The following is a 13,230-nucleotide window of genomic DNA, read 5'->3' as shown; positions in this document are numbered from 1 at the left end:
CTTTGAGGGTTGTTTTTGACTTTTTGAACTTAAAAGCTATTTTGAGTAGTATTTGGCTAATTTTTTAGAAGAGTTTTTGGACCTTAGAAGAGCGTTTTAGACACGACAAGTTATTTATGAGTTTAATGAAACTTTCAATATTCCAAACGTACCTTTTTATTTAGGCAGTGAGAAAATAAAATTACAACATATGCCATTATAAAAAGGCGTCTTCTTCCAAAACCCTAACACAAATTAAACGCAATTTTTACAACTCAAGCACATGCGATCTGAAAGTTTATCATCATATTCGGTAAATACGTTGATTCTTTTATCAAGGTTTGCTACACCTTTTTTTTTTTTTTTTTTTCCCTCTCTATATCAATCTAGGTAATGATAATCCCTGAGAAGTAAAATTTTAAGGGCCTAGCACAGTATAAGAATTTGGGTTTTTTTTTTTTTTTTTTTTTTTTTTTTTCACTTTGAACAGGCTTTCCCCCCTCTATTTGACTTCATTTTTCCCCCTCCATTTCACTTGATAAATCACTCTTGGTCCTGGCTTCTCCCAATTCCTTGATAGTAATTGTTTCCGTCTTGCCCCCCAAACCAAACCACCTTATGCTGGCTTCTAGTGATTGACTATCCGAAAAATAGGATCAATCACAACGGCTAAGAGCACTCTTTGAATAGGAACATTCTTTAATTTTTCTACTTTTTCAATATATTGCTAATTAGGTATCAAAATCCAATTTTTTTCATGGATAAAAACATTTCTCAAATCCCAATTTTTTTTTTTGTTAGGATTTGATTTATATTTCATGTGTCACATTTATATATATATATATATATGTGACGACTCTGATTTTTAGGCCAGCGTGTCCTGTGATGAACCGTAAGGATGATCCGGTAACGGATCCGAATGCAGAAGCGAAAACAGAAAACCAGACTCTAAGAAGTCAAAGTGACCTTCCATGAGGTCATGGAACTTAACAAGAACTGATGCGGAAGCAAAAGATCGAAAATATGACAAATAAGCCCCTAGGGGCAAAATAGTCATTTCTAAAAACTATAGATTCAGGTGCCACCGAGCACAGCACTGGAAGGAAAACAAAAAACTAATCAAGATGGACTCAAGAATTACATGATTCGGAGTCCGAACGAAGGAGAAACGGCATGACGAAGAAAAACGAGCACTTAAAGCAAAAAGGGTAAACTGGTAATTATTCAGGAAGAACCGAGTGCAGCTGAGTACACCGTTGGAAAGACAGCGAAAAATTAGTCAAGTTCAAAAAAAAATTCACTTGAATCGGAGTCCGGACGAAGGAGAAAAGCCCAAAAGAAGAATTGACGTCGCGGCGGCCCGACGAAGGGCCATGGCGCACACGGCGCCCATGCACGAGCCCACCGGCGTGCATGCCGGTGCCCAAAGACATGGCTGGTGGCAGCCCTTGGCTGCTGCTACATTTTTTTTTTATCTGCCTAGAACTGAGGCTTGAAACGGAGGTCAAGACGAGTTTTTCTGGAAAAACACGAAGAAGAAACCCTCCCTAAAATCGAGTTTTCTACCCAAGAACATGCACAGAATCGAAAAAAACTCACTGTAAAATCCCCAAAATGCCCCTAGATCAGAACTGAACAAGAGGGTCATAAAGTTGCTAAATGAAAACTGGAAGCTGAAACTTCACGAGGGATTTCCGGTACCAAGACGACCTTTTCTGGAAAAACACGAAGAAGAAACTCCCCCTAAAATCATGTTTTCTATTCAACCATGTCAAAAGAAGAAAATAAAACTGATGTGAAAGGTACATAATGCCCCTAAATCAGAATATGCAAAAAAAAAAATGCGAAATGAATTCACAAGAGGCTCAAAACACAAACGATAAGGTTTTGCCCGGAAACGACCATGCACACAAATGTAACTTACCTATTTTGATACGCTACAATGGTCCATGGCTTAAAAATATAGCCGATACAAAATCCGACCCCCCAACTGGCAAAAAGGTAAAAATGGACTTGGAATGGAAAACATGGAATCCAAAAATGTAAAATGGAGTCAAATGACCATTTGGCCCTTGGTCACACTTCATACAAGATTAATAAGACCCTATAAAGGAACGAAAATGGAATTCCCACACCCGATGCAACCATGATGAAGCAATGGCTTGTGATTTTTCAAGTTTTTCATAACATTTCATGAAGTTAAAAAGTTGCATAGAATACAATATATATATCATTGGCCTCCGGCCTCATCTCATACATATCAAATACATTGAAAGGAGTGTACTTAAGTACACATTACATACATGGAATCAAACATACATATTTTGACATAGAAGTCTACAACATGACATTTCATGCTAACATTCGCATGAAATGGAAACTTGAAAGCTACACGACATCCAAGGAATGCTAGGCGTCACGAACCAAGTCTTCGTACCTGAAATTTTCTCCAGAATCGTAGGGGTGAGTAACATAAAGCTACTCGTAGGAGATGAGCATGCATCGACCTAGAATTTTAGAAATTTATCACCTTAAGGTGATACATGTTAAAGGGGCTCATGCCACCTAATGTCTATGTCCAAGTGAGACTCGGGGAGCATCCTAAGCTACCTTAGAGTCTAAGCAACAAGAATCATGATATACAAGAATCATGGTTGGGATAATCCAAAAAACACGACAAGAAGAATGCTTGAGCATAGATTAATATGAATTACATTTTCAATACAATTGAACTAGGTCTAGAGTAATCCATACAACATGACAAAAGCATATTTGAATACAAGTTAACAAGAATCACATTATCCATGCAATTCAACAACAAAAGAGCATGTTATACAATACAACAAGGTTTAAGTTCTCAAAGCCATCAACTTAGAATCTAAAGCACAAAATAATAGTTGTGGTTCATGCTACCTAACGTCTATGTTATAAATGAATCAATAGGATCAATCCTAAGCTTTATTAGAACGTCAAACACGATTTTCAATATCGATGCAATTTAACCAACATTGGAACTTCCAATGCAACGCATAAAGCACAATTTCGCAAAGTTAACATCCTGTAACTTAAAATGGAACGACAAATAAGAAACAACAAGTTACAACATCATCTAGTTGTCAACCTGAAAATGAAATGCGAAATCAAACAAAGTGGATACTCGGACGTCACGCCGGATCAGACCGACAACATAGTTACTTTAGGGTTACTAGCCCATGGGTAACCTCCTTATGTGTACACTAGACTATATAGAGGGACTATCCCCCGTACTAGAACCACGTCCTAACCATAGTCAAACAACGACATCCCCAAGTTTCCAAAATCAATAAGTTGTGCAACAACGCATATATCAACAGGAATATGTAAGATAATCAACTATCTACTAAGCACAACCAAATTTGGAAACCTATACAATACATGCTCTAAATCCACAACTAATATGATATGATGAATGTCGAATCTTCAGTGTGCGATTCGTTACACGCTATGCATGAATGATGTTAAATTCGAAATGTGCAAATCATTACACAAGGCAACAATATATTCAATAAGGAAAACACATTCTCATGAGTATAAACATAGCAATTATGTTATCCAATGCTCAAAACATAACCAAATGAATATACAACAAGTCCATGTCCAAGATTTTGAAATAGAAACGACTTTCAAACACAATTAAATCCATGGCTCAATTCGATAGAATTTAATTAAATAAAAATAATTAAATTCCCTAGATTCTAATTCAATTCCAAATAACCTCAAATTAATACATATTAAAGAACATGGCATGGTCATCACCTATAGCCATTCTAAAACTCAATTAGGTTATTGGAACAACAAAGTAGAACTCTAATTAAATCATGCTAATTTAATTACCAAGGTTCTAAAGCAACTTCAAATAGTCCACAATTAATATATACTAGTAAACAAGTCATGGCCAATACAAATATCAAGTTAAAATCTTAATTAAGCTAATGGGACCACAAAATAGATTTTAATTAATTCTTTTAATTAAAATCTCTAGATTTTCAAACTTAACCAAATGCTCTCAATTTAACATATCTCAGAGAACATGCCAAGGTCTAATGTAATATCACATTACAAGCTTATTTCATGCAAGTTACACCTATGTAAATTAAACTTTCACTAAAGTTAAATACAAACTAAAGGTTGCAATTCTCATGCAATTAATCCCAATTTAATATATGTGAACAACCACACCAAAGCTTAATTTTCTAGCATGCCACAATTCAATTCCAAGTTGTATATCACCATGAGGATTAAATCTTAAACAAGGAAATTAATTAAATGAAAGGTTTCAAAACCTCACCGAATATTCTAAATCAAATATATGTGAAGCTATATGGCATGTAGATCAAGAATATCAAGTTGGAATTCAAATGGAGTGAATAGTGCACTCAGGGCAAATTAATTAATCAAATTAATTAATAATTACTAATTTTCAAAACACCTCCAATTACTTTCAAATTCAACTATGTTAAAGAGCATGCTAAGGCCTAATATAATATGCTACCACATATTAATTTTAAGCTAGTTAAGGCCATGTGAGTTAATCTTTCACCTAAGATAAATATTAAATAAAATCTTTAATACTTATTCAAATGTTCCAATTTTAATACACGACAATGAGCATATCAAGGGGTAATATAAAATCATGCTACATATTTAAACCAAGTCATGAGCAACTAGGAAAATTAGATCATGTACAAGAAAAATAAATAATAAAATCTCTAGATTTTATATTTAATCATGCAAACAAGTAGTATAAGCATCACAAGCATGCTATATAACAAGAATTTAAACCTAGAACATCTCCTACCTTAATTTGAGATGAAAATCCCAAAGGCCCACCAAAATAAAAGTGCTCCGAATTCGACGATACCGAGAGATTTTGTCGGGGACAACACCGTGAACAAGAATCCGCAAGAAGCCCCATGAAAATCATAACTTGACCTCAAAGCCAAACTCAAGAAATGGTCAAAACTGAATTCTAATAAGAGGGAAAGGTAGAGCACGGCGAGGGGAACAACAAACGTTAAGGCCGAAGACTTTCCATCAAGGAAAAGTGAACCAAAAGAGGAGAGAGAAGATGGCAGCACCCCTTAGGCTGCCATGGGAGCTCCAGGTCGTGCGTGAAGAGGGGAGAAGATGAAAAATGAAATATCTCACCCTCCTTTTATAGAAATCTCAAAAAGTGCCCCGAACGGGCCTCGCTAGGTCCGAAAAAGTAAAATTTGAGCAGATACGCTCAAATGGCAAAACTTTGTGAATGAAAAAGATTCAAAATGATAAAATATGAACAACGGAAGAAACGGCGTCAAAAACTGAGTCCCGAACAGAAAGTTATGCCCAAAACAAGTTTGGCAAAAACCGGAGCCAGAAATCCTGAAACTGGAAAACATCGACCAGGAGGAAATTCCAAGAGTACACAACTCGACGAAATATGAAAATGAATCCCGTACGAGGATCCAGGCTCAAAACAAGACATTTTGCAATAACTTTCATTAATTGCACAATGGCCCCTCCAAAAAGTGAAAACTGCACTTATGGCCCAGAATGAAAATATCTTCCAACAATATTTTCTTAAAAACCCCTGAAATAAAATATCTTCAAAAGATATTTACGAAAAACACCCCAAGAAAAGAAATAATTTCAATGAACTTTGCATCCATGCCCCTATGGACACCGGGAGCAACCAGAGTACTTTCTTGCAAAAGTAAAGATACGTATTTCGAGGAAACCACTCAAGATGAAGCCACGTGAAGACAAAAACCAACTCCGAGCATGAGAAGTGAGGTTGTGCCAACAATGTGACAAATGGAGAAAAGACAGAATAGGGAAAAAGACGAAACAGGGAAAAGGACGAAAGACGCATAGTGTCCGAAAAGTGAAAATGCAGAAATGACTCGGTCCTCAAAAGAAGTTGTCAATTCACATGAAAGAGTCTCAGAAACCAATTCTGAGCACTCGAGATGACACTAAGCGACACGAAACAAAGTTCAGAAAAGAAAATTAAACGAAAAAAATTCATTCGTAAAATTTCAAGAAAAAGGAAAGGGAAGCAAATGACCGGGTCGTTACAATATATATAGGAGTTGAATGTTGTTAAAAGTTCTAGTTTATAAGACAAATATATGTGTGTGTGTGTGTGTGTGTGTGTGTGTATACATGTATATATATTATATTAACACATTAGAGCATAGATCGGATATATAGAGATCCAGCTACAAAATTTGCAAAATGGTGTTTACATTCTCTTAATTATTATTATTATCATTATTATACTTTTTGATATGGATAATAATTTTTCATTATCATTGAATTTATTATTTTGTAAATATATACTACTTGATTGACGTTGGCTATCCAAATATAAATGGGCTTTTTAGCACCATATAAAAGAGAAAATACCATCTTGTTGATTGAAAAAATTGATATTTCGACTACAAGTATTACTAAGATGGGAGTTATCCGGAACTTATGCCTAGATAAATATTTTATTTTGTTAAATTAATGATGAGATGAATTGGTAAATTTTTTTTAAGCACAATGTATTGTTGGTATGTGAAATTAAATTTGATTACATTGAATTTGCCTGTGCTTAGAAAATAGTTGGGTATGAAAAAACTGTTCACTACTATGTTACCAAACAGTCCAAAATAACACTCCATTTAAGGGTAAAATAGTTATTTCAGTAATAAAAGAGCTTCAACAAATATTTTGCCAAACATTCAGAAAAACTCTTCTGTTATTAAAAGCTTTTCTAAAATATAGTTTCCAAACACTTACACATAAGCCAAATGGAAGTGATACCTTTTGTTTCTCTTTCTCTTTTACCTAAAAGCAGAAGCAAAAGTTATGCCAAACGAGCCTTTCGAAGACTTCGACGACTTCAGTATTTCTCAAAAAGTGGGACCCCACAGCCGGTATAGACCACTATTCTCTTCTCCAATCAGGAATGCTTTTACTTTTTGAAATTTTCCATAGCCGTGCATGCATGAAAACAAAGTTTTGCCTTATAAAAGATTTCATGAAAAAGTCAATAATATTTCAGAATTTATATGCGTGGTATTTACATTCTCTATTGAATGGTATAGTCAATAATTTTTTTATTTTTTTGATAAGACAAACAATTTTTAAGAGAAAAGAAAAAAAATATGACTATAGATTGGACAACGCAATGCCACGTGTAATTTACTCTTGTGATATACTCTCTCCTAACTAGAAGACCCTAAATAAATTATTGACATGATATCAAACCCTAAGTTAGGTCCTTTAAACATCATTAATTGTATGAATTTTTTTTCAATAATAAACAACTTATATGCAAAAAAAGAGAACTTATTTTGAGTTTTTAAAATTTTTTTTTTATCTTTTTTAGATCTCCTTAAAAAATAATAATAATAAATAAGTAAATAATATTAGAAAAAAATTGTTACCACAACATAACACAAATTACATTAAGGCTATGTTTGGTTACACCGAATTAAAATTGAAATTGGATTGAGATTGCATTTGCAAAGTCCCGGATTTTTCTGGACATTTTTGAAATTTTATTTTATTTATTTTTCATACCTCGTTTTGCATACCGAGCAGGCCCCGAGGGTTGTTTCGATCATTTTTTTGAGCTGAGGATTTTAAGAAAAGTATTTTTATTTATTTTAAGTCATTTAGAAGTAACGAGATTGATTTTAGAAATTTTTGGAAGTCGGAACGATTTCCGTGCTTGGGAATTTCTTCTGATTTTGCCATTTATAGTGGAGGGCATTATAGACATTACGCACACATATACATATATATGTAAGTATACATTAGAGGAGATATTTTAGGGATTTGGATGTCATTGCTTTGGAAGGGAGAGGACAAAGGAGTAACTTTGCCAAAAAGCTACTAACCACCAAAAGGGTGACACTTGGCACAAGGAGAACCAAGAGTTCATTTTCAAGACTTGCCGAACTCCCCTCTTGCATCTCATTTTTGGCCCTTCACTTTTTACAATTACAAATATACATATATCTACATACTTTAACTTAATCTTTGAGCTAGTTAAGGTGGGATTCAAGCTTAGAGCAAGAAGGCAAACTTGATCTACTCTTCAAGAGCTCTCATTTGAGACCACTCTTATTACCATTTGGAGGATTTCAAAAATTGAAGGCTTAAGGGCATGTTTGGCTTGCTCCATGAAGGTAGGGATTTCTAATGCCTCAAACTTTGCCTTTCATTAAACATCTTTGCTTTGATCTCTTGAAAATTCATTCTTGAAGGTTAATTTGTGAAATAAGGTGGCTACGTGTTGTTATTATGAAAGCATGCTAGTTTATGAAGTATGAATGTGTTTCAATTTCATGCTAAAGATGTGTATAACATAGTCTGGGTGAAAAAGGTGTTTAAATGATGATTATAGCGTAACTTATGATGATATGATTTTATGAAGAGTATGCTAGGATTAAATCCAATGAGAATGACATGCTTGTGATTAGGGGTGTCAATTTTTACCACCTCGCCAGAGCCCCACCCCTACCCGGCCCGTTAATAACGGATATGGGAACACTTTTATACCGTTGGGGTGGACATGGATACAAATTTTATACTCGTCGTGAGTCACGGGGCGAGTAAGGGTTCAGTATACATATCCTAGAGGCCCCACCCTGCCCCGCCCGCCCCACTAAGCATATAATTATATATATATATATATATATATATATATATATAATATTAATAACTTATTTTAGCGGCTTACTCGGTTACCCATCTCTTACAATCCTAATTTGGGATGTAAACTTGGTATTAAATTTGCTTTTGTTTTGGTTATGGTGGAAGTTGGAGTTTAGAACTTCTTGTGATTTGGTTGTATTAAACTCTTATTTTTGTTTATTATGTTCTCTGAATTATGTCATGTGCATGTTATGTTTTTTTTATTTTTGTTGGGATACATAATTTCATTTATGTTGTTCCATTCCTAGGCTTTCCACATTTAAATAGCAGGAGTTTAAGTTCCAAAAAGTGGGAGAAAAAAATTTGTTAGCGGGGCAGGCACGGGGCACAGTATTTCCTAACGGGGTAGGGCTGGACATGAAAATCCAACCCGTCGCAGGTCTCGGGGCGGGCATAGACTTGACAAAAATTAAACAGGGCGGGACAGGATTTAGGGAAACACACTCCAAACCCACCCCGTTGCCATCCCTACTTGTGATTCTAATGTGGGAAAATGCTATAGTGATATCCAATTTCTAATGAAATGCCATGTCGAGTTAATTTACTTGAAAATGTCATTTTCATACCATTAATGCATATGTATGGCATGGTGGAAATTTTAAATGGGAAGGACAATGGACCACTGTGGAATGATGAGGAAGTTGGAGAAATTTGGTAAGTTAGTCATCTTAGGATGGGTGGGGAAGAGAAATTTAAAAATGGACCGGATATCGCGATCCTCGTGCTAACTCGACCTATAGTGGATGCATCCGATGTAGGACATGAAAAGTTTGATACTATGCCCCAAATGGCCAAGAGGCCGGGGATAGTGTCAATCCCAGCTAGGTAAAGTCAATTAGCATAGGTGGGAATTGGGGCCGGTAAAGGCCAAGTTTGGAATCGGTTGAGACTAAGGTTGGGAAAGGGAAATTATGGTGTATTGCATAGCATTCTATGCATACTTGTGATGAAATGCTTAAATACTATTGTTGAGATTGTCTTGTGAATTAAATGTTATGAAAACCCCAAAGTATGATTTTGGTTTTCCTCTATCCCATGTGTGTGATGTATGGCTCAAGGAAGTCCAAAGTTGGCGCCTTAGGCATTTTCTACTAAGCCTCTGTGCTCACCCCTTCCTTTAATATTTTTCAGGTTATGAGCCTCATAGTTAGGGTCGACAGAGGCATTCTTTTGTAATTCTTGTATTAATGCATAGTTGATTTATATTCAATTGTAAGGCAATGTAATCATGGCTGTAAGGGTCAAAACTTGTAAAATTGTACTCTTTGGGGCACATTATTGTAGAAGTGATTAGAATTGTATTTCAAGTTAGAATGCCAATGATGCATATTTTATTTTATAAATATTAGATTGACGTTTGAGGTAGATGAATAGATTTCATTTATCCATTTACTTAAGTGTATGACTGTTTTTCAAATCAATTTTGATCCATGAGAATGCGTTTAAGTGTCTAAGCAACTTGTTTGACCCAAACCCTAGCCTTGTTGGAGCATTTGCCTATTTTTTAGGCCAGTGCTCGAGCACAAAGTTTGTGCTCGAGAACAGGGCCTTGGCCGAGACTCATATTTATGTAGGGTGGCCAATGCTGGAGCACAAGGGGCTTGTGCTTGAGCATTGGGGTTCTAGAGCTCAAGCACAAACTTTTGTAATCCAGCATTGGGGTGTTTTTTTGGAGGGTATCTCTCGAGATTTTTCATTGCAGGTCCTAGAGCTCGAGCACAAACTTTTGTGCTCGAGCACAAAGGGGTCTGTTACTATTCTTATGTTAGTCTGAACTTCAAATGCCTATATGTCCTTCGTTCTAAACCCAAATAGGGTTATTCTTAGGTCTAACTTACATGTTTTTAAGCCATATTTCTAATGGTATTGGTTCTATTCCAAAATTTGGACATGAAATGACCATTTTACCCTCGTCAACCCTAGGGGCTTAGGGTGAAGAAGTCGAGTTATCATTCTTTTGGGATCCAATATGGTTAAATATGATTGGTACGCCATCATTAGGACTCCTAACATATAGTAAGGTGCATAATAACCATTTTTCTCTTATGTGTTCCTGGGCCGAGTTAGGACCCGGTTAGCAATCTGGACTTCCTTATTTGGGTCGTTACAGATTTGTTATTAGAGTTTTAGGTTCGAAAACCTTTCGAAAGATGGGTAGTGGCTTACCTAGACGGGGTAGAAAGTTGACTTGCATTGACTGCATGTTTTGTGTTTAAGTGTTTACTGTTTTAAGAAGTATGCTTACTTGTTACTTGCTTAAGTGCTTACGGTTTTGAAAAACATTCTTACTTGCTAAGTTTTCACATGTCTACATGTTTAAATGCTAGAATATGTGTTACATGGCCATATATGTGGAATGATTATGTGATCCAATCATGTATATGAAATGTTATACGTGATAGTAGGGCAAGTTGTGACGGCCCGAATTTATATAATCCGGAACGTCAACGAGTAACCCAAAAACTTACCTGATAACGAGTCCAAAACGCAGAAGCAAGAAAAGAGAAGAGGTCTCTAAAGATGGACACTACCTCTAAAATAATAAAGTGACTTCCTAGGAAGTCATGAGACTCAAACAGAAAACGAATGCAGAAGCCAAGGTTATAACGGACATAAAATAGAACTAGGGGTAAAATGGTCATTTTAAAACAAAACTAGATGCGACAGTGCATACCATTGGATAACCAACAAAAAATTAATAAACTTAGACTCAAGAATCACCTAATTTGGAGTTAAAATGAGTGAGATATGAAGTTTCAAAGTTTGGTTAAAAAGCTGCCAAGAAGGCCCAGGTGCGATCGATCGTACTATAGGTGCGATCGATCGTAGAGTGTACGAATGATGGGCCATCAAGAAGTCCCCAGGTGTGATTGATCGTACTATAGGTGTGATCAATCGTAGAATATGTGAACGATGGGCTGTCAAGAAGTCCCAGTTGCGATTGATCGTACTCACCTGCGAATGATCACCTTAAGCTTGAAAATTTTGTAATTTTTGAAAATCTTTGGGTAGATGGGATTTTTCTTGAAAATTTTGTGAAGTAACCCCCCTCCCTCCCTCCCTCAATTTTAATTCTTAGGTCCCTTAAGATCAAACCCAAGAACAATAATACATGTAAAAAGACAAAAATGCCCCCTAAGTGCTTGAAATGCCAAAAATGAATATTTGATGCAAAGTGCCTTAATTTACATACATTGAAAGTACATGACCCTTGGCCTCATTACATACATGTCAAGTTAACACAAAAGAGAGTACTTAGGTGGAAATTACTATGGAACTCACTTAGAAGTAAGTTAACCATTTCCTCCCATCAAAAGGAAGCTAAGCATGCTTATAAGTATATTACACAATTACAACCCCAAAAGTTACATACAACATGCTAACACTTGCATGTGAATATTATACAAAAGATGTCTAAAAACATAAGGCAAATTCAAGCTATGGATAATGTGCATCCAAGAAGAGTATCTCCTTGCCTGAAAAATAATAATCAACTACAGTGAGTAAATTGAATTACTCCGTAGGAAAGTGCATTATGCAGATAACCTAAGGTTTCAATAGCATTGAAAGCATAGCATAAATCATAACATGTGAATCATGCCACCTAACGTCTAGTTCAAAGGTGAAACTAAGGGACCATCCTAGAACTAACATTGTAGCATTATAAGCAATGTCCACATTCAAAATGCAGTTAACCAAATTGGAACATCTAATACCAAAAACCACAACATGTGAATATATAAACCAAATTGGAATCTCCAATACCAAACCATAAGCTACAATTACACATGATTGTCAACTTTGGAATGAAATATGAAATCACATAATAGGAATATCTTGGACATCAAATCCGGTTATGAACATCACAACCAAGACAAATAAGCTATTCCGGGATACTAATTTGCCAGGAACTACCCAAGTGGCCACTATAAATGGGGAGAACTCATACCTCCCGCACTAGAGTTGAACTCTAGCCATATCAAAGTAACAATGCCCTAAGTATTTCCAAAAATCAATAATAATGTCAACAACATACGCATATGTATATAATGCACATAGTTCACCTTCCATGCACAAATAAAATTGGAAATCACACATTCCATGTCCTAAGTCCTCAAGACTAATATGTCATTATAATATCAAGTCCTCAATGTGTATACACTTACACTAACATTATGTTATTAACATAAATAATTAAGTCATGCTAGTATTGTAGGTTTTAAACATGAAACTACACAACCGTACAATACCGCACAAACTTAAAGTAATTTAAATGGAAAAAAGAGTGTAATGATACAACAATTATATTTCAATGAAATTACTAGTAGTATCATCTTTCATCAATCAAATAACAAATTCCACAAGACAACAATATATATATGTATGCTAACCTTGAGAAATTAACTTAGACAATTAATTCATGCTAACACCTTAAGTCATAATCACATAACTACATAATCACACAAGCTTATGTAAGCCCTTAGCAATTCAGTATGGTGTGAAGAACACAAAAGAGTA

The sequence above is a fragment of the Cornus florida genome, unplaced genomic scaffold (genome assembly GCF_030987335.1).
Source record: "Cornus florida cultivar Cherokee Brave unplaced genomic scaffold, ASM3098733v1 CherokeeBrave_3.0.0_Hap2_Chr04, whole genome shotgun sequence".
Taxonomy (NCBI): Eukaryota; Viridiplantae; Streptophyta; class Magnoliopsida; order Cornales; family Cornaceae; genus Cornus; species Cornus florida.
Note: the sequence above shows the minus strand (reverse complement) of the source record.